The sequence below is a fragment of the Brachyhypopomus gauderio genome, unplaced genomic scaffold, assembly GCF_052324685.1.
Source record: "Brachyhypopomus gauderio isolate BG-103 unplaced genomic scaffold, BGAUD_0.2 sc256, whole genome shotgun sequence".
Taxonomy (NCBI): Eukaryota; Metazoa; Chordata; class Actinopteri; order Gymnotiformes; family Hypopomidae; genus Brachyhypopomus; species Brachyhypopomus gauderio.
This window is the reverse complement of record NW_027507077.1, coordinates 74,021-97,500: the sequence shown is the minus strand read 5'-3', so window position 1 is coordinate 97,500 and position 23,480 is coordinate 74,021. Positions and strand designations below refer to the sequence as shown.

The 23,480-nt window shown below is 54.1% G+C and overlaps 1 protein-coding gene across 5 annotated transcripts in view; it reads left to right on the top strand.

Annotated features, from left to right (window-relative positions):
- Positions 1–23,480, top strand: part of ndst2a (N-deacetylase/N-sulfotransferase (heparan glucosaminyl) 2a) — a 106,275-nt gene that overhangs the window by 52,822 nt on the left and 29,973 nt on the right. For 4 of the 5 annotated variants that reach the window (XM_076995825.1, XM_076995824.1, XM_076995822.1 and 1 more), the window contains one exon: positions 18,434–18,524. The gene's annotated coding sequence lies outside the window, so the exon portion shown is untranslated. Of the gene's footprint in view, positions 1–18,433; positions 18,525–23,288; positions 23,422–23,480 lie in introns of those variants that run through there. The other variant, XM_076995827.1, reaches the window with a different exon arrangement.

Genomic DNA, 23,480 nt, shown 5'->3' with positions numbered 1-23,480 from the left:
GGGCTCTCCTCCTATCGGCCTTGGACACGACCAAACCCCCCCCACATACACACACACACACACACACACACACACATATATGGTTGTGCATACATGTGCGTGCGTGCTTATGCCTTCAGCTCGCCTGTCTGAAAACCACACACACACACACTTACTTCCTGGAGCTGCAGAGGGAGGAGGTCTGCCAGGCTTGTCTGAATGGGGATGTGGTTGTCTGAGTGTGTGCGCGCGTACCACAGTTCTTTGTGACAAAGACAATTTGATCACAGTGCAGTATGAAATAAAGGCCGTGATTTTAGTGTGTGTCTGTCTGTCTGTCTGTCTGATGTAGCAGTGAGCCAGCTCTATCTCTGTGTTTATAGTGTGTCTCTGTCTGTCTGTCTGTCTGTCTGATGTAGCAGTGAGCCAGCTCTATCTCTGTGTTTATAGTGTGTGTGTGTCTGTCTGTCTGTCTGTCTGATGTAGTAGTGAGCCAGCTCTATCTCTGTGGCTCAGGCTCTTCTCTGAGGGAGGCGTGGAGCAGCAGGGTGTGTTTGATGAGGCACATGCGCCCCCCCCTCAGCTCCACACCTCCCCACTCGCCCCTCAGCTCCACACCCCCCCACTCGCCCCTCAGCTCCACACCCCGCCCTGTAACACCCCCCCCCCCCACTCGCCCCTCAGCTCCACACCCCGCCCTGTAACCCCCCCCCCCCCCACTCGCCCCTCAGCTCCACACCTCGCCCTGTAAACCCCCCCCCCCCCCCACTCGCCCCTCAGCTCCACACCCCGCCCTGTAACCCCCCCCCACTCGCCCCTCAGCTCCACACCCCCGCCCTGTAACCCCCCCCCACTCGCCCCTCAGCTCCACACCCCGCCCTGTAACCCCCCCCCACTCGCCCCTCAGCTCCACACCCCGCCCTGTAACCCCCCCCCCCCCCCACTCGCCCCTCAGCTCCACACCCCGCCCTGTAACCCCCCCCACTCGCCCCTCAGCTCCACACCCCGCCCTGTAACCACCCCCAAACAGAGACGAGGTGCAGCCCAGAGAGGCCTCCCCTCACACACGGCCTCTCAGCCCCCGACACGCGGGACCTTCTCCTCCTGAACCTGCACGCGGGACACATGGGGGCGTTCACTTCCACTTAGTCACTCTTAGGGTTGCAACGGTATGAGATTTTCACGGTATGATAACCGTCTCAGAAAATACCGCGGTATCACGGTTATCACGGTATCACAGTTAGTTTGTATATTATTAAAAGATACACTGACCCTTAAAGAAATTACAACAAGTTTTTTTTGTTCAATTAACCATTTATTGTAGAAACCTGGAACAATTGTATACAAAATGTCTCCTTTAAAAAAAAAAGCTGTACACATGTTTATATAAATACTGCAAAATTAGAGAAACCTAAATCATGATTTTCAGTACAATTATTTAAGTTTAAATAATTTAATATCTGATAAACTGAGCCTGGGTCAGTGTCTGATCAACAACTGTTGTAAACTGCCAAGTTAGAATATAACCAGATACTGCAGAAAGAGAGGATTTATTTCTGACATGACCCTCACAATAGAGATTTCTATTTTAAGGCTTTCACACCGAGTCTGGTTTTAACATATGAAAAACAGGCACGTTAGAGTTTGAAAATGAACGCATGTAAATTAATGGCGTCTTTCACATCCAGTGAAAGCACGATAAAAAGCTAGGTTTATACTTTCGCTAGTGACCGTAGCGCGCGACTCCGCACAGTTCTTTTGTCTTACGTTAACAAATACGAGCCTCTTGTAATTCCAGGACGAAACATGAGAGAACGTGAAGACGTTAAGATTGGGCGTTTTGAAAATAAACAACCATTAAATAATGTGATGAAAAAGCGAATTATTTCGAGTATATGTATAAATATTTAACTTAATTAAGTTTAATGTGCTGGGAATGTGACGTACAAGTGCTTTAATTCCACCTTATAAAGATGTATGAACCCAGCAAACATGACTTTGTTCATTGCGCTGAGGCGCGGCGCGCGCAAAGTTACAAAATTGGAGAGGTGCACGACCTCGCGAATCGACAGCGCGCGAGACCCTCGCACATGGGCCATCGCCGCTGATTTTAGTTTAGCTTTTTTTTGTTAAAAAATTTAAGTCTGATGCACTTTCTGCCATTCTCACTGCTGTGTGCTGAGTAGCTGAAGCGGAGCGGAGTTGCGCATGCGCGGGTCAGTTTCTCCGCTGGCTTTTTACCGGTAATAAGCAAACGCACACGGTATGATAACCGTGCATTTTAATACCGTGGTATACCGTGAAACCGGTTACCGCTGCAACCCTAGTCACTCTATATGCCAATCTGTGTTTGTTGCTTCCTGTTTTTCTGTTCTGTGATTTATTGTTATTTAGAGAAACAATGCTTGTGAGTGTGTGTGTGTGTGTGTGTGTGTGTGTGTGTGTGTGTGTGTGTGTGTGTGTGTGTGTGTGTGCGCACGTGCTTGTACATGTGTGTGTGTGTGTGCATGTGTGTCCTGCCTCCTGCATTAACCTGGATTAGCGTTAATTTGTGTGTAAAGCTGCCCTGGGGAGCCAGCGTTTGAGGACCTGGACAGGCTGAGCCAAAATCCTCTATGAATATTTGAGTATTTGTAATCCCCCCTCCCCTAAGCTGTCCTGTCCCCGCCTGGCCTATGCTCCTCCCTACAGCCTGTAGCCCCTCCTCCTGTGGCCCCTCCTCCTGTGACATGCGGACCATGCATGGCTCCAGCATGGGCCACTCCTACCCTGGATACTTGCACATCAGCATCACTGCTACAGGTGTGAATGCTGTGTCTTACTCTTACTCTTGTGTGACTGCCTGTCTAAATGGCTCACTGTTGTGTGTGTGTGTGTGTGTGTGTGTGTGTGTGTGTGTGTGTGTGTGTGTGTGTGTGACACTAATTACACGCTAATATGGGCTAGCAGCCCCAGGGTGTGATCTGAATAGGGCGGACTAAGAGGGCAGAGAGCTTGTTTAGACGACAGTGGGTCCTGGCCCTCCGCCCTGACTAATGAGGAACTGTCAGCTGTGTCCTGTTGATGGCGCGGCCACGGCTGGCTCTGCTGGGTCAAATGTCACATGGGCAGGAATGTCCTGTAGGCCTAAAGGCTCCGCCCCCCCCAGCCTGTGTGTGGGGATGATGTGTGTGTTCTTCCCCCTTCTGTCTCCAGACGCTCTGTTCGCCTCAGACCCAGAGGTGAATTGAAGGTGCTGTAATGCAGTAATGAAAGCTCACAAAGCCATCTCCGTGTGTGTGTGTGTGTGTGTGTGTGTGTGTGTGTGTGTGTGTGTGTCCGTCCGCTGGCGCTGTGGTGAGACAGGGTCCATTTCTCAGGGCTGCTTTCATGCAGCTGCTGAGCACTGCACCTGAATGGCTAGTCGTAGTCACAAACAGATGTGCCCGGAAACCTCCGCGCTTATTTATCTGTGTCTCCATCACTCTCCACCTGCCTTCCTTACTGCCCCCACCTTCACCCCACCCGTCCTCCTTTCCTCTAAATGATCTAACTAGTACCTCCTCCCCCTCATCTGCGCGCGCGTGTGTGTGTGTGTATGTTAAATGAGTCAGAACCAAAGAGAGTGAAACTCCAGTGCCTGTGTTAGTATGAGCCATGCAGGTGTGTGTGTATTGGACCACAGGCTGTGTTGTGTTTCTCTGGGCTGCACTGGCCTCTGGTCTCTGGCTGTTTGGTGCGGTGGGGACAGGGACACGCAGGCTGTCTCCTACAGGGCTGCTGTGATTTGTCCTCCCCCGCTCCCTTCCTGCTTCCTCTGACGTCCCGGCTGTCTGAGTTTGACATTGCTGGGTCGTCAGAACATCAGCGTGACCCAGACTGGTGGCCACTGATGCATTAGGAGTCTCACGGCTGCCCACTCCCCCGTCCTGCAGACTGGCCTTGTTCACTCATCTCTACAGCTCCTTCCTGTGAAGAGGGGGGAGATGACGAGTATTTTTAAAAATTTGATGAATCTTTCGATTGTTGCTTTGATTCATCTGCTCTATTTCTTTTGTGAGATATAAAACATGTAGTAAATTATATAATTAGCCTTCCCCTCATGTAAGGTCTTGTTTGCCCCGAAGGCTTTTTTTACTGAGTTTGTGAGCATCTCTGAAGTTCTTCCTGTTGTCTCCAGACCCTGGTAGTTTAGACTACAGAAGAATAGGCTTCATCGCCACAGGGACTCTTATTATGCATATCTGCACTTTACAGTGGAGAAAGAGGCCTTTATAAGTGTAATGAAAATCACAGGATTTCAGATTGTAGATGCTTTCTTTGTGCGAATGAAGTATGTATTTTTTAAAAGTTTAGAACCGGCATGCGTTTGAAGTCTTTAAAGCACATGTAGGTGCATCACGTAAGCTGTACAATAACAATCCCACTTTAGTGAAGTAGGATCATGTGCCGCTGGTAAGTTGTGACCAGTGCTGAGCAGGTGTGCGTCCGTCCGTCAGTCCGTCCGTGCGTGCTGTGTGGAAACTCTGGATCAGCCGTGGTCCCACGCTCCTGCAGTCTGGATGTCCCGCGGTCTCCCACGCTCCTGCAGTCTGGCTGTCCCGCGGTCTCCCACGCTCCTGCAATCTGGCTGTCCCGCGGTCTCCCACGCTCCTGCAGTCTGGCTGTCCCGCGGTCTCCCACGCTCCTGCAGTCTGGCTGTCCCGCGGTCTCCCACGCTCCTGCAGTCTGGATGTCCCGCGGTCTCCCACGCTCCTGCAGTCTGGATGTCCCGCGGTCTCCCACGCTCCTTCAGTCTGGCTGTCCCGCGGTCTCCCACGCTCCTGCAGTCTGGCTGTCCCGCGGTCTCCCACGCTCCTGCAGTCTGGATGTCCCGCGGTCTCCCACGCTCCTGCAGTCTGGATGTCCCGCGGTCTCCCACGCTCCTGCAGTCTGGATGTCCCGCGGTCTCCCACGCAGAGTCAGGACCCACTGCCTGTCCCTCACCGCCTCCACACTGCCCTGGAACTGCCTTTAGCACAAGTGTTCATCTCCGCAAGACAAAGTTGGCTGTGTTCTCTTAAAATGGCTGTCAGATGTTTTGAGTCATTTCTGAGGCATGCTTCTTGCATTTGATGGCCGCAGTGGAAGCGTTTTACTCGCAACATTAGCATTTACAGGCCAGAACCTACTGCAGTGGGCCTGGGGAACATCTGGAAGAACTATAGACACAGAAGGAACTTCTTCTCCGTCTCTGTCGGGGTCCCGCTTGCCCGTCCCTGGGCTGAGTCTGAAGTGAAGCGGCCAGTGTAGGGGTGCCGTGCTGGGCCGTAGGATCCCAGACCCATCCCGGACCCATTCCGGACTGGGAAGTGCTGCATCACCAGTCTGCTCTCCTGCAGCATCACTGCACCATGAACACCTCACACTCCTCACGCTGAGACTCCTCACAGCAGGCACCAGTCTCTCCGTGTGTGTGTGTGTGTGTGTGTGTGTGTGCGCGCGTGCGTGTGCGCGTGCGTGCGTGTGTGTGCGCGTGCGCGTGTGTGTGTGTGTGTGCGTGTGCACGTGTGTGTGCGTGTGTGTCTGCCTTTTCCCGAAACAATCAATGAACCAAGTAGTATGCAGGGCTGAATGAATAGAGCTCTTAGCTGCTGGGCAGAAGGCCCCATTAGTCACTGCCTCCCTGCGTGCCTCATTGTTGTCTCTGTGCTTTCATCCTACGCTGCTGTAGAGCCTCTCACACACTCACACCATCACAACCCTCCACGTTCCCCTCCGTTTACCCGCTCTCTGAATTAGAGCAGTGGCAACCTCACCACTGATGGGCAAGTGCCTGCCTCTTTAAAAATTACAGTGTGTGTGTGTGTGTGTGGGTGTTTGTGTTTGTGTTTGTGTGTGTGTGTGTGTGTGTGTGTGTGTGTGTGTGTGTGTGTGTGTGTGTGTTTGTGTGTGTGTGTGTGTGTGTGTGAGCACATGCATTTGTGCATGTTTGCCTGTGTGTGAGCGTGGCTTTGTGCATGTCTGCATGGAGACGCTCCTGAAATGGTCATTAACTGACCGGTGAAGATGACCACATGTTTTCTGCTTCTTATCTGAGGAGCCGTCATCCCGTGTCTGTAACTTGCCAGAGAGCATTGATTTTGCTGGGCTTTACAGAGTGTAAAATGTGGCTGTGGAGCTGAAGGCACTCAAGTTAATAGAATGTTCTAGAAGGAAAGGGTGGGTTGATCGAGTCAATAAAGACACACAGGTCAGAGGTCAGCCTTTGTTACAGCTCTTTGATGAACTCTTCTGTCCTCTGTCTTTGCTGCTGCCCTGTTCGTGCTGTTTTGGCTGCGTTAGCGTGTGTGTGTGTGTGTGTGCGTGTGTGTGTGCGTGTGGGCTCTTCTGTGGTGGAGAGCACATTGTATGTTGAAATAGCAGTTGCACTGGGCGTCTTTGTCTGCAATGGATGCTCCCTGATTAAGTTTTAACAGCTGAGGGTCCTGTCACAAGCCCACACGCTACGTTGGGACACTGCAGTCTGGATCGCTAACAGCTCCAGGACTACAACACAACCCTCCCACCCACCCTTTCCACATCATACACTCCACGGGGTAGAAGGTATTTTGTGGCCACAGGTGTTGCTATAATACACTTGAGCGGAGGTTTTAAGAGAACCATCATTTGAATATGTGAGTCTTCATGTGTGGATGCTTCTGGAACGTCTGGCACTCTCTTCCATGGCTTTTCCCCTCAGAGTCTGGACCTGTGTCCCATTCACCCCCTCCTTCAGGGTCTGGAGTTGTCCTGTTGTGTCCTCCCCCCAAGTAAGAGCCTCTGTATCTGCGAGACTCTTGTCCACCATGTCCTCCCTCCTCATATGAAGTGCTGTCTCTCAGTTGTGTGGTCTACAGTGTATGACACACATCTGTAGTTTTCCATTTATCCTGAAGTCCAACACACTGATTGGACGGACGGACTGAGAACGGCTTATTTTCTCATCACCTTGCCATTTTAAATCCTTCCTTTAAATGCTTTTCTACCTTTATGTGTTATAATGGGCCATTTCCAGCAGTCTTTATTTCATCTTGGCACCCTGATGCATTCACTTATATCTAAGCTGCTGTCTCTGATAAACACTCGTCTTTTGTGGGTGAGTGAGAAAAAAAATCTTGGTCCCTTTCCATTAAACTGAAGCTTTTAAACAACCTTTTTTCCCTTATTCCCTTCGAGGCTTTATTGAGCCCTATAAAATCTATTTGCAGGTTCTTAGATGCCTGGCAGTTATTGGCAAATTGGATGTTGCTCTCTGGCAGCAGGAGCGGAAAAAACCCAACTCCTTCTTCTTAGTGGCCGGAGACACCTCACAAGGGATGAACCCCACGTGATGCGACCAGTACATGACATCCACAGTGGTCGTCACAGCTAGATACTCGAGTGCTTGATTACACTTGGAAGTCCTGTGACCGTCCAAAGGATCTAGAGTTGTAGATCTTGCATCTTGTTGGCATTGGGAGATTAGATGCAAACAGCTGTTAAAGGCCTCCCTGCGTGCCCCATCTCCAGTGCCCTTATTTATCTCTCTGTAGTGCAGATGATGAAGCGCCTTCCCCGAGGCTCCGTCCTTCTCCGGCGATGTGATGGAGCTCTGCAGATCTTATCTCCCACCACTCATGCTCAGCACGCACCTTCACGCTCACTACCACACACCCCCAGCGCCACGCCCTGCCAGGAGAGTGTGATGGCGCTTACACGCCATGTGTTTGTTTGTTTGTTTGTTTGTGTTTGGGTCACGTCTCTTGCACTTGCACACTCCTCTTTCTGATGAAAGAGGCTCACCCGTCTGTCTCGTGTGATTTGGGACGTGTCCTGTGCTCACCCGTCTGTCTCGTGTGGTCTGAGACGTCTCCTACGCTCACTCGTCTGTCTCGTGTGATCTGGGACGTGTCCTGTGCTCACTCGTCTGTCTCGTGTGGTCTGAGACGTCTCCTACGCTCACACGTCTGTCTCGTGTGGTCTGAGACGTCTCCTACGCTCACCCGTCTGTCTCGTGTGGTCTGAGACGTCTCCTACGCTCACCCGTCTGTCTCGTGTGATCTGGGACGTGTCCTGCGCTCACCCGTCTGTCTCGTGTGGCTGAGACGTCTCCTACGCTCACCCGTCTGTCTCGTGTGGTCTGAGACGTCTCCTGCGCTCACCCGTCTGTCTCGTGTGATCTGGGACGTGTCCTGCGCTCACCCGTCTGTCTCGTGTGGCTGAGACGTCTCCTACGCTCACCCGTCTGTCTCGTGTGGTCTGAGACGTCTCCTACGCTCACCCGTCTGTCTCGTGTGGTCTGAGACGTCTCCTGCGCTCACCCGTCTGCTCTGTCTTGTGTTGACGGGGCTTCTGTCAATAACCTACAATGGCAGAAATGCAGAGATTTGCTTTCCTTCTCTGGACTGCATTTTTTTTCTAACCACATTCTGTGAAGACTCGCCCCCTACTCCGTCTCTGATAAGACTGGCTCTGATCGTGATATTCTTATCCTAACCAGTGAAAGCAACAGGAACTTCCAGTCCGTCAGGGGCAGAGTACAGCTGTTTTCTTGTAATGCAGGCAGAGGAGATCAGAGGCATGAGGAGTCAGCTGATTGTGAAGTAAACCCCACTTATTCTACAACCAAATAAAAACGATTAATAACAATGATAAAGTTTAATAAAGGTAGAATTGTTGTGTATTGGTTAACGTAGCTTAGCTAGGTAGGTAGCTTGGCAGTAGATACTGTTTTTCTAAGCTAGCCGAGAAATGTGAAAATGTGTGTGTGACAAACACCATGGACATATTCCTTGATTTTGAAATTCAAGCCTAGGGCATCTATAATCTGAAATGGGGCTTGTGCGGAGTGGTCCGTATGTGTGTTTGGTTATAATCTGAAACCGGGCTGGCAGGGAGTGGTCCGTATGTGTGGTTGGTTATAATCTAAAACAGAGTGGACGCGGAGTGGTCCATATATACGTTTGGTTATAATCTGAAACCGGGCTGGTGCGGTGTGGTCCGTAGGTGTGTTTGGTTATAATCTGAAAACGGGCTGGTGCGATGTGGTCCGTAGGTGTGTTTGGTTATAATCTGAAAACGGGCTGGTGCGATGTGGTCCGTAGGTGTGTTTGGTTATAATCTGAAACCGGGCTGGTGCGGTGTGGTCCGTAGGTGTGTTTGGTTATAATCTGAAACCGGGCTGGTGCGGTGTGGTCCGTAGGTGTGTTTGGTTATAATCTGAAACCGGGCTGGTGCGGTGTGGTCCGTAGGTGTGTTTGGTTATAATCTCAAACCGGGCTGGTGCGGTGTGGTCCGTAGGTGTGTTTGGTTATAATCTCAAACCGGGCTGGTGCGGTGTGGTCCGTAGGTGTGTTTGGTTATAATCTCAAACCGGGCTGGTGCGGTGTGGTCCGTAGGTGTGTTTGGTTATAATCTCAAACCGGGCTGGTGCGGTGTGGTCCGTAGGTGCAAGAGAGTCTTTGGGCCGTGGAAGTAGAATCGAGCCTGCTCACAAGAACATAAACAAGAAGAAAGAGGATTAATAAGAAAGGGGAGGATCTCATTTAGAGTTTTTGCAACTGGGTTTCACATGTCCTGACTTGACATGGGCAAACGACGTCAACGATGTTTATGTATGTTGTACAAAAAGAAAGTGTGCTTAGAACAGAACCATGTGTGCGTGTTTTGTTGACATGTTTTATGGAGGTGTGGTGTTCTGGCCTAAAACAAATCAAATAAAGCAAAGATCTATTTGTTCACATCATTTAACTGTTGAACATGTGTGACACCTAGGGAGCCTGTAAGGCTGAGATCAAAAGGCCCAAAAGGTTAAGCAGTCTCTCTCTGGCTTTCACAAATGATTTCACAAATGTTGTTGACAAAACCCAGAGTCTCAGTTTTAATTGCTGTTTTTTTAATCCATCTGTGGCCTTACTGATTTATAGAGGAGACCTGTTCCAGTCTACCATCATTGATGTTTCCTCAACCCCCACTCCCCAAAAAATACATTGCAGTTTTCTTTAGTTTCGCATGGATAATGTGTTTGTTCTGGTATCATCATGTAATGTCACCAGAACTGCACATGAGAGCTGGATCTGACCCATCTGAGCATTCACATGTTTTATGGTGCCTTGAGTAGTCCAAATCAAATGGGCCTGGACCACATGGAAACCCTGTAAACAATCTAACCATGCAGTTTCAATCATCCCAGCTTAGTTGGATTAGCAGTTGTCAGTTGCATGCAAGTGTAATTGGAGAGCTGCATTGTGAAGAAGCCCCTCCTCCCACCCTGCCATAGGCCCTCCCAGCCTGCCATACGCCCCTCCCCCCGTCCTCCCAGCCTGCCATCCGCCCCTCCCCCCGTCCTCCCAGCCTGCCATACGCCCCTCCCCCCCGTCCTCCCAGCCTGCCATCCGCCCCTCCCCCCGTCCTCCCAGCCTGCCATACGCCCCTCCCCCCCGTCCTCCCCAGCCTGCCATACGCCCCTCCCCCCGTCCTCCCAGCCTGCCATAAGCCCCTCCCCCCCGTCCTCCCAGCCTGCCATACGCCCCTCCCCCCGTCCTCCCAGCCTGCCATACGCCCCTCCCCCCGTCCTCCCAGCCTGCCATAAGCCCCTCCCCCCGTCCTCCCAGCCTGCCATACGCCTCTTGTGACCAGCCTCCTGGCTTCATGTTTGCATCTAAACGTACATCACACCGTTACAACAGGGAGAGCAAAGTACCAGCGTCCTTTACGAGACCCAGCCTGCTATGAGTTAATCTGACTGCTAATTTACTGAGTCACTGAGTCACAAATGTGCTTATATAAATCAGAATGGTGTAATGAGTCTCAGAAGACTAATGTGTGAATGGGACTTTGGACACTATTTTAGAATTAAGTGGTCGATTTGTCATTGCAGTTCAGAAATAGCGTAACAAAATGAAATTTGTTATTAGTAATAGGAGCATCATCCAAACCTCCAGTTGGTCATGGACTCATCCTGCCCTAAAAATGGGACGAATCCCCCCCGGAAACTACAGCTAGAGGGTGGAGGAATTGGTGGGTGAGCGAGAGGAGTGATGGCAGTGTGGCTCCTGTCTCCCCCAGCAGATGGAGAAGACCAGGACTCTGTGGAGAGAGCGGGGACGGTGGAGAGGGTGGAGAGAGCGGGACGGTGGTGAGGGTGGAGAGAGCGGGACGGTGGTGAGGGTGGAGAGAGCGGGGACGGTGTTGAGGGTGGAGAGAGCGGGACGGTGGTGAGGGTGGAGAGAGCGGGACGGTGGTGAGGGTGGAGAGAGCGGGGGACGGTGTTGAGGGTGGAGAGAGCGGGGACGGTGGTGAGGGTGGAGAGAGCGGGGACGGTGGTGAGGGTGGAGAGAGCGGGGGACGGTGGTGAGGGTGGAGAGAGTGGGACGGTGTTGAGGGTGGAGAGAGCGGGGACGGTGTTGAGGGTGGAGAGAGCGGGGACGGTGTTGAGGGTGGAGAGAGCGGGGACGGTGTTGAGGGTGGAGAGAGCGGGACGGTGGTGAGGGTGGAGAGAGCGGGGACGGTGGTGAGGGTGGAGAGAGCGGGGGACGGTGGTGAGGGTGGAGAGAGCGGGGACGGTGGTGAGGGTGGAGAGAGCGGGACGGTGGTGAGGGTGGAGAGAGCGGGGACGGTGGAGAGGGTGGAGAGAGCGGGACGGTGGTGAGGGTGGAGAGAGCGGGACGGTGGTGAGGGTGGAGAGAGCGGGGACGGTGTTGAGGGTGGAGAGAGCGGGACGGTGGTGAGGGTGGAGAGAGCGGGACGGTGGTGAGGGGTGGAGAGAGCGGGGACGGTGTTGAGGGTGGAGAGAGCGGGGACGGTGGTGAGGGTGGAGAGAGCGGGGGACGGTGGTGAGGGTGGAGAGAGCGGGGACGGTGTTGAGGGTGGAGAGAGCGGGGACGGTGTTGAGGGTGGAGAGAGCGGGGACGGTGTTGAGGGTGGAGAGAGCGGGGACGGTGTTGAGGGTGGAGAGAGCGGGGACGGTGTTGAGGGTGGAGAGAGCGGGACGGTGGTGAGGGTGGAGAGAGCGGGGACGGTGGTGAGGGTGGAGGAGAGCGGGGACGGTGGTGAGGGTGGAGAGAGCGGGGACGGTGGTGAGGGTGGAGAGAGCGGGACGGTGGTGAGGGTGGAGAGAGCGGGGACGGTGGTGAGGGTGGAGAGAGCGGGGACGGTGGAGAGGGTGGAGAGAGCGGGACGGAGGTGAGGGTGGAGAGAGCGGGGACGGCGGTGAGGGTGGAGAGAGCGGGGACGGTGGTGAGGGTGGAGAGAGCGGGGACGGCGGTGAGGGTGGAGAGAGCGGGGACGGTGGTGAGGGTGGAGAGAGCGGGGACGGCGGTGAGGGTGGAGAGAGCGGGGACGGTGGAGAGGGTGGAGAGAGCGGGGACGGTGGTGAGGGTGGAGAGAGCGGGACGGTGGAGAGGGTGGAGAGAGCGGGACGGTGGTGAGGGTGGAGAGAGCGGGACGGTGGTGAGGGTGGAGAGAGCGGGGACGGCGGTGAGGGTGGAGAGAGCGGGACGGCGGTGAGGGTGGAGAGAGCGGGGACGGCGGTGAGGGTGGAGAGAGCGGGACGGCGGTGAGGGTGGAGAGAGCGGGGACGGCGGTGAGGGTGGAGAGAGCGGGACGGCGGTGAGGGTGGAGAGAGCGGGGACGGTGGAGAGGGTGGAGAGAGCGGGACGGTGGTGAGGGTGGAGAGAGCGGGGACGGTGGTGAGGGTGGAGAGAGTGGGACGGTGTTGAGGGTGGAGAGAGCGGGGACGGTGTTGAGGGTGGAGAGAGCGGGGACGGTGTTGAGGGTGGAGAGAGCGGGGACGGTGTTGAGGGTGGAGAGAGCGGGACGGTGGTGAGGGTGGAGAGAGCGGGGACGGTGGTGAGGGTGGAGAGAGCGGGGACGGTGGTGAGGGTGGAGAGAGCGGGGACGGTGGTGAGGGTGGAGAGAGCGGGGACGGTGGTGAGGGTGGAGAGAGCGGGACGGTGGTGAGGGTGGAGAGAGCGGGGACGGTGGAGAGGGTGGAGAGAGCGGGACGGTGGTGAGGGTGGAGAGAGCGGGACGGTGGTGAGGGTGGAGAGAGCGGGGACGGTGTTGAGGGTGGAGAGAGCGGGACGGTGGTGAGGGTGGAGAGAGCGGGACGGTGGTGAGGGTGGAGAGAGCGGGGACGGTGTTGAGGGTGGAGAGAGCGGGGGACGGTGGTGAGGGTGGAGAGAGCGCGGACGGTGGTGAGGGTGGAGAGAGCGGGGACGGTGTTGAGGGTGGAGAGAGCGGGGACGGTGTTGAGGGTGGAGAGAGCGGGGACGGTGTTGAGGGTGGAGAGAGCGGGGACGGTGTTGAGGGTGGAGAGAGCGGGACGGTGGTGAGGGTGGAGAGAGCGGGGACGGTGGTGAGGGTGGAGAGAGCGGGGACGGTGGTGAGGGTGGAGAGAGCGGGGACGGTGGTGAGGGTGGAGAGAGCGGGACGGTGGTGAGGGTGGAGAGAGCGGGGACGGTGGTGAGGGTGGAGAGAGCGGGGACGGTGGAGAGGGTGGAGAGAGCGGGACGGAGGTGAGGGTGGAGAGAGCGGGGACGGCGGTGAGGGTGGAGAGAGCGGGGACGGCGGTGAGGGTGGAGAGAGCGGGGACGGCGGTGAGGGTGGAGAGAGCGGGGACGGTGGTGAGGGTGGAGAGAGCGGGGACGGCGGTGAGGGTGGAGAGAGCGGGGACGGTGGAGAGGGTGGAGAGAGCGGGGACGGTGGTGAGGGTGGAGAGAGCGGGACGGTGGAGAGGGTGGAGAGAGCGGGACGGTGGTGAGGGTGGAGAGAGCGGGGACGGCGGTGAGGGTGGAGAGAGCGGGACGGCGGTGAGGGTGGAGAGAGCGGGGACGGTGGTGAGGGTGGAGAGAGCGGGACGGTGGTGAGGGTGGAGAGAGCGGGGACGGCGGTGAGGGTGGAGAGAGCGGGACGGCGGTGAGGGTGGAGAGAGCGGGGACGGTGGAGAGGGTGGAGAGAGCGGGACGGTGGTGAGGGTGGAGAGAGCGGGGACGGTGTTGAGGGTGGAGAGAGTGGGACGGTGGTGAGGGTGGAGAGAGCGGGGACGGCGGGTGAGGGTGGAGAGAGCGGGGACGGCGGTGAGGGTGGAGAGAGCGGGACGGTGTTGAGGGTGGAGAGAGCGGGACGGCGGTGAGGGTGGAGAGAGCGGGGACGGCGGTGAGGGTGGAGAGAGCGGGGACGGTGTTGAGGGTGGAGAGAGCGGGGACGGTGTTGAGGGTGGAGAGAGCGGGGACGGTGTTGAGGGTGGAGAGAGCGGGGACGGTGTTGAGGGTGGAGAGAGCGGGGACGGTGTTGAGGGTGGAGAGAGCGGGGACGGTGTTGAGGGTGGAGAGAGCGGGGACGGTGTTGAGGGTGGAGAGAGCGGGGACGGTGTTGAGGGTGGAGAGAGCGGGACGGTGGTGAGGGTGGAGAGAGCGGGGACGGTGTTGAGGGTGGAGAGAGCGGGACGGTGGTGAGGGTGGAGAGAGCGGGGACGGTGGAGAGGGTGGAGAGAGCGGGGAGGGTGGAGAGGGTGGAGAGAGCGGGGACGGTGGAGAGGGTGGAGAGAGCGGGGAGGGTGGAGAGGGTGGAGAGAGTGGGACGGTGGTGAGGGTGGAGAGAGCGGGGACGGTGGTGAGGGTGGAGAGAGCGGGGACGGTGGTGAGGGTGGAGAGAGCGGGGACGGTGGTGAGGGTGGAGAGAGCGGGACGGTGGTGAGGGTGGAGAGAGCGGGGACGGTGGAGAGGGTGGAGAGAGCGGGACGGAGGTGAGGGTGGAGAGAGCGGGGGACGGCGGTGAGGGTGGAGAGAGCGGGGGACGGCGGTGTGAGGGTGGAGAGAGCGGGACGGAGGTGAGGGTGGAGAGAGCGGGGGACGGCGGGTGAGGGTGGAGAGAGCGGGGACGGCGGTGAGGGTGGAGAGAGCGGGGACGGCGGTGAGGGTGGAGAGAGCGGGGACGGCGGTGAGGGTGGAGAGAGCGGGGACGGTGGAGAGGGTGGAGAGAGCGGGACGGTGGTGAGGGTGGAGAGAGCGGGGACGGCGGTGAGGGTGGAGAGAGCGGGACGGCGGTGAGGGTGGAGAGAGCGGGACGGTGGAGAGGGTGGAGAGAGCGGGACGGTGGTGAGGGTGGAGAGAGCGGGGACGGTGGTGAGGGTGGAGAGAGCGGGGACGGTGTTGAGGGTGGAGAGAGTGGGACGGTGGTGAGGGTGGAGAGAGCGGGGACGGTGGTGAGGGTGGAGAGAGCGGGACGGCGGTGAGGGTGGAGAGAGCGGGACGGTGTTGAGGGTGGAGAGAGCGGGACGGTGGAGAGGGTGGAGAGAGCGAGAGGGTGGAGAGAGCGGGACGGTGGTGAGGGTGGAGAGAGCGGGGACGGCGGTGAGGGTGGAGAGAGCGGGACGGCGGTGAGGGTGGAGAGAGCGGGGACGGTGGAGAGGGTGGAGAGAGCGGGACGGTGGTGAGGGTGGAGAGAGCGGGGACGGTGTTGAGGGTGGAGAGAGCGGGGGACGGTGGTGAGGGTGGAGAGAGCGGGGACGGCGGTGAGGGTGGAGAGAGCGGGGACGGTGTTGAGGGTGGAGAGAGCGGGACGGCGGTGAGGGTGGAGAGAGCGGGGACGGCGGTGAGGGTGGAGAGAGCGGGGACGGTGTTGAGGGTGGAGAGAGCGGGGACGGTGTTGAGGGTGGAGAGAGCGGGGACGGTGTTGAGGGTGGAGAGAGCGGGGACGGTGTTGAGGGTGGAGAGAGCGGGACGGTGGTGAGGGTGGAGAGAGCGGGGACGGTGGTGAGGGTGGAGAGAGCGGGACGGTGGTGAGGGTGGAGAGAGCGGGACGGTGGTGAGGGTGGAGAGAGCGGGGACGGTGGTGAGGGTGGAGAGAGCGGGGAGGGTGGAGAGAGCGGGACGGCGGTGAGGGTGGAGAGAACGGGACGGCGGTGAGGGTGGAGAGAGCGGGACGGTGGTGTGGGTGGAGAGAGCGGGACGGTGGTGAGGGTGGAGAGAGCTGGACGGTGGTGAGGGTGGAGAGAGCGGGACGGTGGTGAGGGTGGAGAGAGCGGGGAGGGTGGAGAGGGTGGAGAGAGCGGGGAGGGCGGTGAGGGTGGAGAGAGCGGGACGGTGGTGAGGGTGGAGAGAGCGGGACGGTGGTGAGGGTGGAGAGAGCGGGATGGTGGTGAGGGTGGAGAGAGCGGGGAGGGTGGAGAGGGTGGAGAGAGCGGGGGAGGGGCGGTGAGGGTGGAGAGAGCGGGACGGTGGTGAGGGTGGAGTCCTGCCAGAGCTCAGGGACACAGTTTTGTTTTGCCTCAGTTTCAATATTGGGACAGTCACTGGAGGGTGGACCATGGCTCCCACCGGGTCTCCGTATGGAGGTGTGTGTGTGTGTGTGTGTGTGTGTGTGTGTGTGTGTGTGTGTGTGTGTGTGTGTGTGTGTGTGTGTGTGTGTGTGTGTGTGTGTGTGTGCGTGTGTGTGTGTGTGTGTGTGTTGTGAGAGAGAGAGAGAGAGAGAGACCAGGGAAAAGATGCTCTGAGCATTTATTTTAATGTGCTGTATCAAATGACTGACCTTTTATATTATGTGACCGAGGATGAAGAACTGTTAGAGACTGCACATCACGGTGGCTCTCAGTGAAGTGAGCACATTTTTGTGTGTGTGTGTAAAGTTGTCTGTTATTGTGTGTGTGTGTGTGTGTGTGTGTGTGTGTGTGTGTGTGTGTGTGTGTGTGTGTGTGTTACCGCTCCTCCTATGTCTCCACACAGAAGAAATCTGCTGTCTCCCTGAGCACCATTAAACTTTCAAACCTCACTCTGCATCAGCGAGTACAAAGGGACTTGCCTGGGTCTCTCGTCATGTTTTTCTTCTTCCAACATATCTTGTCCTTGCCCCCCCATCTGTCTCTAGGTGGGGGATCTCTTACTGTCTTTCTTTCTTGCTCTGTCTGTCTGTCTTTCTCTGTCTTTTTCTCTTTCTCTCTCTGTAAGACTACAGCACTAACAGCACGCTCACAGATACCAGATGCATGCTGGGTATTATGTAGATAGTCACCACGTCTGAGAAATGGAACTGAATTCTTGCCAGCTTCTTTTCTCTGTCCACACCTTTCTCCCGCTGCAGTTCAAGACACGCACGCACATGCATAACAAACATGGTATCAATCAAACATTTTGATTTCAGTAGCCATTTTAGCTTTGCTACCTCAGGATTGGTTATCTAGTGATAACAAATATGAATAATTAAACTTCATATGCAGCATATGCATTTTGGGATTAAGCAGAAATGTGATGATTCCTGTGATGTTTCGCCCCACTTCTGACAGAATTGCACCAAACAAGCTTGAACTAGTTTGTTTCTGCTTGTCTGTTCTCTGAACTAGCCTGAAGAAAAGAATCTTAATTAGCTTGCATTTAGCACAGTGAACAAAACACTGTACCTGTGAAATATTCACATTACATTCCTGTTTACTTCACTGTTCACTATTCAGGTCACTCTTCACATTACTGTTGTTTCTTGCATTGCTTGCGTTAATCTAGCACGTTGGGCTTGAGGAACACTGGGTATTTGGACTGTGTGCGCTGTCTCCAGCAGCTCTGAGATATATTGTCCATTTGAGTGCTTCTGCCTGGTGACTAGATGAGACTGATGGGCTGTGTCTTGCTGGATTGGCCAGTGGTGACGAGGTAAAAGAGGACAGTGTTATGAATGTTCTGTTCCTCATGTACACCTAAGGAGGATCTTCACCTCCATCTTTTCTTTCGTCTTATAAGCAGACCAACCTGCTAGAGCAGCGCCCGGCAGCATTATGTTACCTCACTCTGTTGTGCCCCCTCCCCTGTCCCCTGGACCTGTGTCCTCTCCCTAACCCCTGTCCCCTTGACCTGTGTCCCCTCCCCTACCCCCTGTCCCCTTGACCTGTCCCCTCTCCCCTACCCTCTGTCCCCTGGACCTGTGTCCTCTCCCTAACCCCTGTCCCCTTGACCTGTCCCCTGGACCTGTGTCCCCTCCCCTTCCCCCTGTCCCCTTGACCTGTGTCTTCTCCCTAACCCCTGTCCCCTTGACCTGTCCCCTGGACCTGTGTCCCCTCCCCTACCCCCTGTCCCCTGGACCTGTGTCCTCTCCCTAACCCCTGTCCCCTTGACCTGTCCCCTGGACCTGTGTCCCCCTCCCCTTCCCCCTGTCCCCTTGACCTGTGCCCTGTCTCAAGGCACCTGTGTGCACATGCATGATGTAGAGAGAGACTGCTGAAAGGGCCTGTGTAAATGGGGCTCTGTAGATACTCTTTACTTCAACACAAGGCCCTTCACTACTCCTTGGTGTAGCTGTCTCTAGGTTAGAGGCTCGAAAGGACCATCACACACACACACACACACACACACACACCACACACACACACACACACTCCTCCCTCCTAAGTGAAGGGGGCGAGCAAATATTGACTATGTGGTGGTTTGCAGCTAAACAGCGAGTCATCAGTCAGAGCCTAACCTCGCTGTCCCTTCTGTCTTCATTACAGAGAACGGGATTGATCTGCAGCGTACACACACCCAGAGGAACCAGCGCATTAGCTGACAGGTGGACTGGAGGAGATCTTCCTCCTGCAAGAGGTGAGCGACTCTTCTGACTCTACAGTTGTACTGAAACACAGCTGCTTTTGTCTGCATGTCTGTCTGTGGTTGGCACCTGTCTCTCTGTGTGTGTGTGTGTGTGTGTGTGTGTGTGTGTGTGTGTGTGTGTGTGTGTGTGTGAGAGAGCAGGGTCTTCTCTCTTCCTGGGTTCGCTCTCACTCTTTTCCCTTTGTGGACCATGTTGAGTTCCCCAGTATCTCAGTGCAAGGTCTGCCTGTAATGATGGATGAGCTGGGTGACCCAGGCAATAAGCACCTTTCTTATCTCACAACTGATACAGCCATAATGGTGATTTTATTTTATGGGCCCAGTGATTAGTTGACTGAATTATGTTTATCTTTCTTGCCATGGATCTATGTGTGTTTGTCTGCGTGCGTGCGTGTCTGCGTGTGTCTGTGTTTTAATCCGCAGTGACCTGGTCTGACTCTCTAGCTTAAACTCGTGTCCTGACCTTTTGTCCTTTACAAGGTTCACATGGTGACCACGTCTATAGCTAAACTAGCTAAACTGCTCTGTGGCTGCCTTGTGGCTGAGTGTAGTCCGCTTTACGCAGGGGGAAACTGAACCCTGGTGTTTAGTTCTGACGTGTCCCTTCAGAAGCTGGAGGCGTGTGTGTAGCGCATGGGAGAAGGCCACGCCCACTGCCCGACAGTGCAGCAGCCGTCCGGCCTGCCGCCTGTCCGTCAAGGCGAGGAGCGTGGCTGTGGCCCACTGCCACTGATGGGCCGGGCGGGGAGATAGCGGCTATCTTGATGTGCTGTTATTTGTCTGGTGCGAACGTGCGCATCTCCAGTCGTGCAGGGAACTCCTGGCCCAGCCTGTTTGTCATGCTGCTGGCTTTAGATCTCCCAAACTCCACACTGTTTCACTCTGGGCATCTGCACTAAGATTTGCACTTAACCAGAAAATCCACCATTTGTTGTGTTGCGTTTGGATGCCTTGGTAGATTTCTAGTGCTGTCTCCCACCAGAAGATAAGTCGGCAGCAGGGTAATGAAGTAAAGCCCCCGTGTAGCCTTCCAAACACAGCATACATTCACCTTCCTGGACTGCTGAAGCAGGCGACACTCCTGCACTGTGGTTGGTTATCGGGCTTCCTGTGAGCACGTCCGCCATTCCCACCCAGACCCATGTGTTTATAAACAAAAACAGACAAACCTGAATATGTAGGGACTCTGTGTTCTGGTATTTGAATATTAATCTGAATATGTAGGGACTCTGTGTTCTGGTATTTGAATATTAATCTGAGTATGTAGGGACTCTGTGTTCTGGTATTTGAATATTAATCTGAATATGTAGGGACTCTGTGTTCTGGTATTTGAATATTAACCTGAGTATGTAGGGACTCTGTGTTCTGGTATTTGAATATTAATCTGAATATGTAGGGACTCTGTGTTCAGGTATTTGAATATTAACCTGAGTATGTAGGGACTCTGTGTTCTGGTATTTGAATATTAATCTGAATATGTAGGGACTCTGTGTTCTGGTATTTGAATATTAACCTGAGTATGTAGGGACTCTGTGTTCTGGTATTTGAATATTAATCTGAATATGTAGGGACTCTGTGTTCTGGTATTTGAATATTAACCTGAGTATGTAGGGGACTCTGTGTTCTGGTATTTGAATATTAATCTGAATATGTAGGGACTCTGTGTTCTGGTATTTGAATATTAACCTGAGTATGTAGGGACTCTGTGTTCTGGTATTTGAATATTAATCTGAATATGTAGGGACTCTGTGTTCTGGTATTTGAATATTAACCTGAGTATGTAGGGACTCTGTGTTCTGGTATTTGAATATTAATCTGAATATGTAGGGACTCTGTGTTCTGGTATTTGAATATTAACCTGAATATGTAGGGACTCTGTGTTCTGGTATATGAATATTAACCTGAGTATGTAGGGACTCTGTGTTCTGGTATTTTAATATTAATCTGAATATGTAGGGACTCTGTGTTCTGGTATTTAAATATTAATCTGAATATGTAGGGACTCTGTGTTCTGGTATTTAAATATTAATCTGAATATGTAGGGACTCTGTGTTCTGGTATTTGAATATTAACCTGAGTATGTAGGGACTCTGTGTTCTGGTATTGGCGCATGCCATTTACACTGCAGCAGGTATTCACAGCATATGTGATTCAACATGGAGTCCTCAAACCTTCCACCCACTCTGACTCGAACACCTGCTTGTAAATCTGACTCATATGATGCTGAGCCTTTACCTCAGATACAGGCCTGCACATTAACAGGAGGCTGCTGTATTGGGCCTGTGTTCCAGGTAAACCAGAGAGGGGATTATTCCTACATGGTGTTTATTCTAGACCTCTACTGAACACAGTAAGCCCAGAACTGCTGAGTACAACTCAATCAGTAAAGTAATAGCTGCTGCCAAAATGACTGATGGCTCCTTCATCCAATTGGAGAGCTGTCAGGTCTCTCTCACCCACCACCCCTTTAACAAAAGTTGAAGTGCCAGCACACCGATTGGCCGAGAGCTGTGTGGTGCTGTGCTGCAGGAATGCTCCCTGGCGGTGTGAGGAGATCTTCATGTCCGTGTGTAGGTGGCATTGCCTGTGGCGATGGGCAGGGCTCCCTCACACAGGACCTCAGCCTCACCCAGCGTGGTGGGATGTGTGTGTTGAAATCATTTTCGCTGACCTGCACTCTGTTTGTTCATGTACGTTTCTGAAGGTGTACATGTCTGTCTGTCTGTCTGTCTGTCTGTCTGTCTTCCATCTGTGTTGATGTTACGGCTGTGCTCATTACATAATGTCTGTCCATCCACATACCAGTGGAATGTTATTTTGCTGATGTTAGTACCCTACTCCCCCTCCTGTGTGTGTGTGTGTGTGTGTGTGTGTGTGTGTGTGTGTGTGTGTGTGTGTGTGTGTGTGTGTGTGTGTGTGTGTGTGTGTGTGTGTGTGTGTGTGTGTGTGTTGTCCTTGCTTACAGCACACTGCCAGCCCTGCCAGGAGGAGTGTGTCCCTAACCCCCCCCCCCCCCCTCTCTCGTGTGCTCTAATTAAGCAAGTCCCCTACTGCTCCACACTCCTGGGAGAGCTGCGTAGACTTGAGACGTTAGACTCGTATCTCGGAGAGACGAGTTCCCCACACACACAGTGGTATGAAGGTACATACGGTTATCGGGCGGAAGCTTGTCTGTGTGGCAGCTGGAAACGTCCCCCGCTTTACAGCAGTCTGTGGACCCCTCGTGAACATCTCGCCATCCGCTCACATCTGGCATGTGCATCTTCATGAGAGTTTGTGTGTAATCCTGCTCACCGTGTGTGTGTGTGTGTGTGTGTGTGTTTGTGTGTGGTGTGTGAGGGAGAGTTCAAGCTTTGGGGGGTCTTCAGGACGTTTTGTGTCCACAGTTGTCAGTCAGGACATGAATTGAGGACACAGAAGGAGCAGGAGGAGCAGGCCCTCCCTGTGGCCGGCACACAGTCAAAAGAGAGTTGGGGCGAAATTAAGCCAAAGAAATTTTAATTGGAGGAAAGAATGAAGTTCCATTTATGTAGCGCCTTTTAGGAGAAAAGAGGCGTTCTTGTTTGGGCACTGGGTGGAACGCCTCCACCCAGGCCAAGAACACAACAAAGAAAAACAGACAGAAAGCAAGGTTTCTCTCCCTCCCTCCCTCCCTCTCTCCTTCTCTCTCTCTCGCTTCTTCAGATAGTCATTCTTTCTTCGATGCATTGAGACCAGGGTTTTTATAGAGACAGCTTTTTGCGACTGCTCGGCCAGATGTGACAGTGCCTCCTCGTAGCCCGGGAGAGCTGGGAGTGATTCAGATGGGGGGGGGGGGGGGGGGGGGGGGGGACTCAGTCGTGCTTGTGTGGGGGAGCCAGGCGTGGGAGGCTTGTGCACATGCACTGGATTTGACAGCCAGAGTGGATCCATTGCTGGCTTGCTTTCTGCTCTTGTGATTGCTGAGCACCTCAGCATGCCTCAGCTGCAGTGACCAATTAAACAGCCCCAAACAGTCCTGTCGCCACAGCGCCCGTCACAGGACTCTCCGCTGATTGGCCACTAAGGCTTCATTCTTGCACTCTCTCTCTCTCTTTCTCTCTTCTATCTCTGTCTCTTTCTCTCTTCTCTCTGTCTCTCTTGCTCTCTTTTCTGTGTCTCTCTGTCTCTTTCTCTCTTCTCTCTGTCTCTCTCGCTCTCTTCTCTCTCTTGCTCTCTTTTCTGTGTCTCTCTGTCTCTTTCTCTCTTCTCTCTGTCTCTCTTGCTCTCTTCTCTCTCTTGCTCTCTCTTGCTCTCTCTTGCTCTCTTTTCTGTGTCTCTCTGTCTCTTTCCCTCCATCCCATCTTTCGGGTACAGTCACATAAACCAGCCCTTTCTGGCCCGTAGCACTTGACCTTATGAGTGTGAAGACATAAATGAGAATGAAGTGAATATGAATGATATGCTTGTCTGTCTCTCTGTCTCTCTCCATCTGTCTGTGTGTGTGCGTGAACGAGAGACAAACACACTTTTCTTTGAAAAGAAACATTTTGACAAGAATAGGCTGTGCTAATCTTCCTGATTATCTGGGATAATACGCCTGGTGTTACTAAGAAATACTAGTGCTGTCGTCATGGTGCCTTACCGTTACTCCTCCCATCAGCTGAACACGTACTCAACTCTCTCTGTGCAAACCCTGGTGTGGTTACATGCTTGGATAGAGTTCTCCTTCCGTAGTGTTGCTTTCACTCGGCTCCTTCTGTGTGTCTGTGAGACACACTGCTGCAGTGCCAGTTACATACAGAACAATGACTCAGCGACTCAAACTTGAGACGCATTTCTGGCGTATTTTGAAAGACTTGGACTTGAGCTAAACTTCTTTTCTATTGAATCTCATCCAGGCATCTCGTCTGTGACTTCCAAGACTGAGGTTTGTTTGTTTGTTTATATATTAATTAATTGCAGCTGTCACACAGACGTTAGATAGCT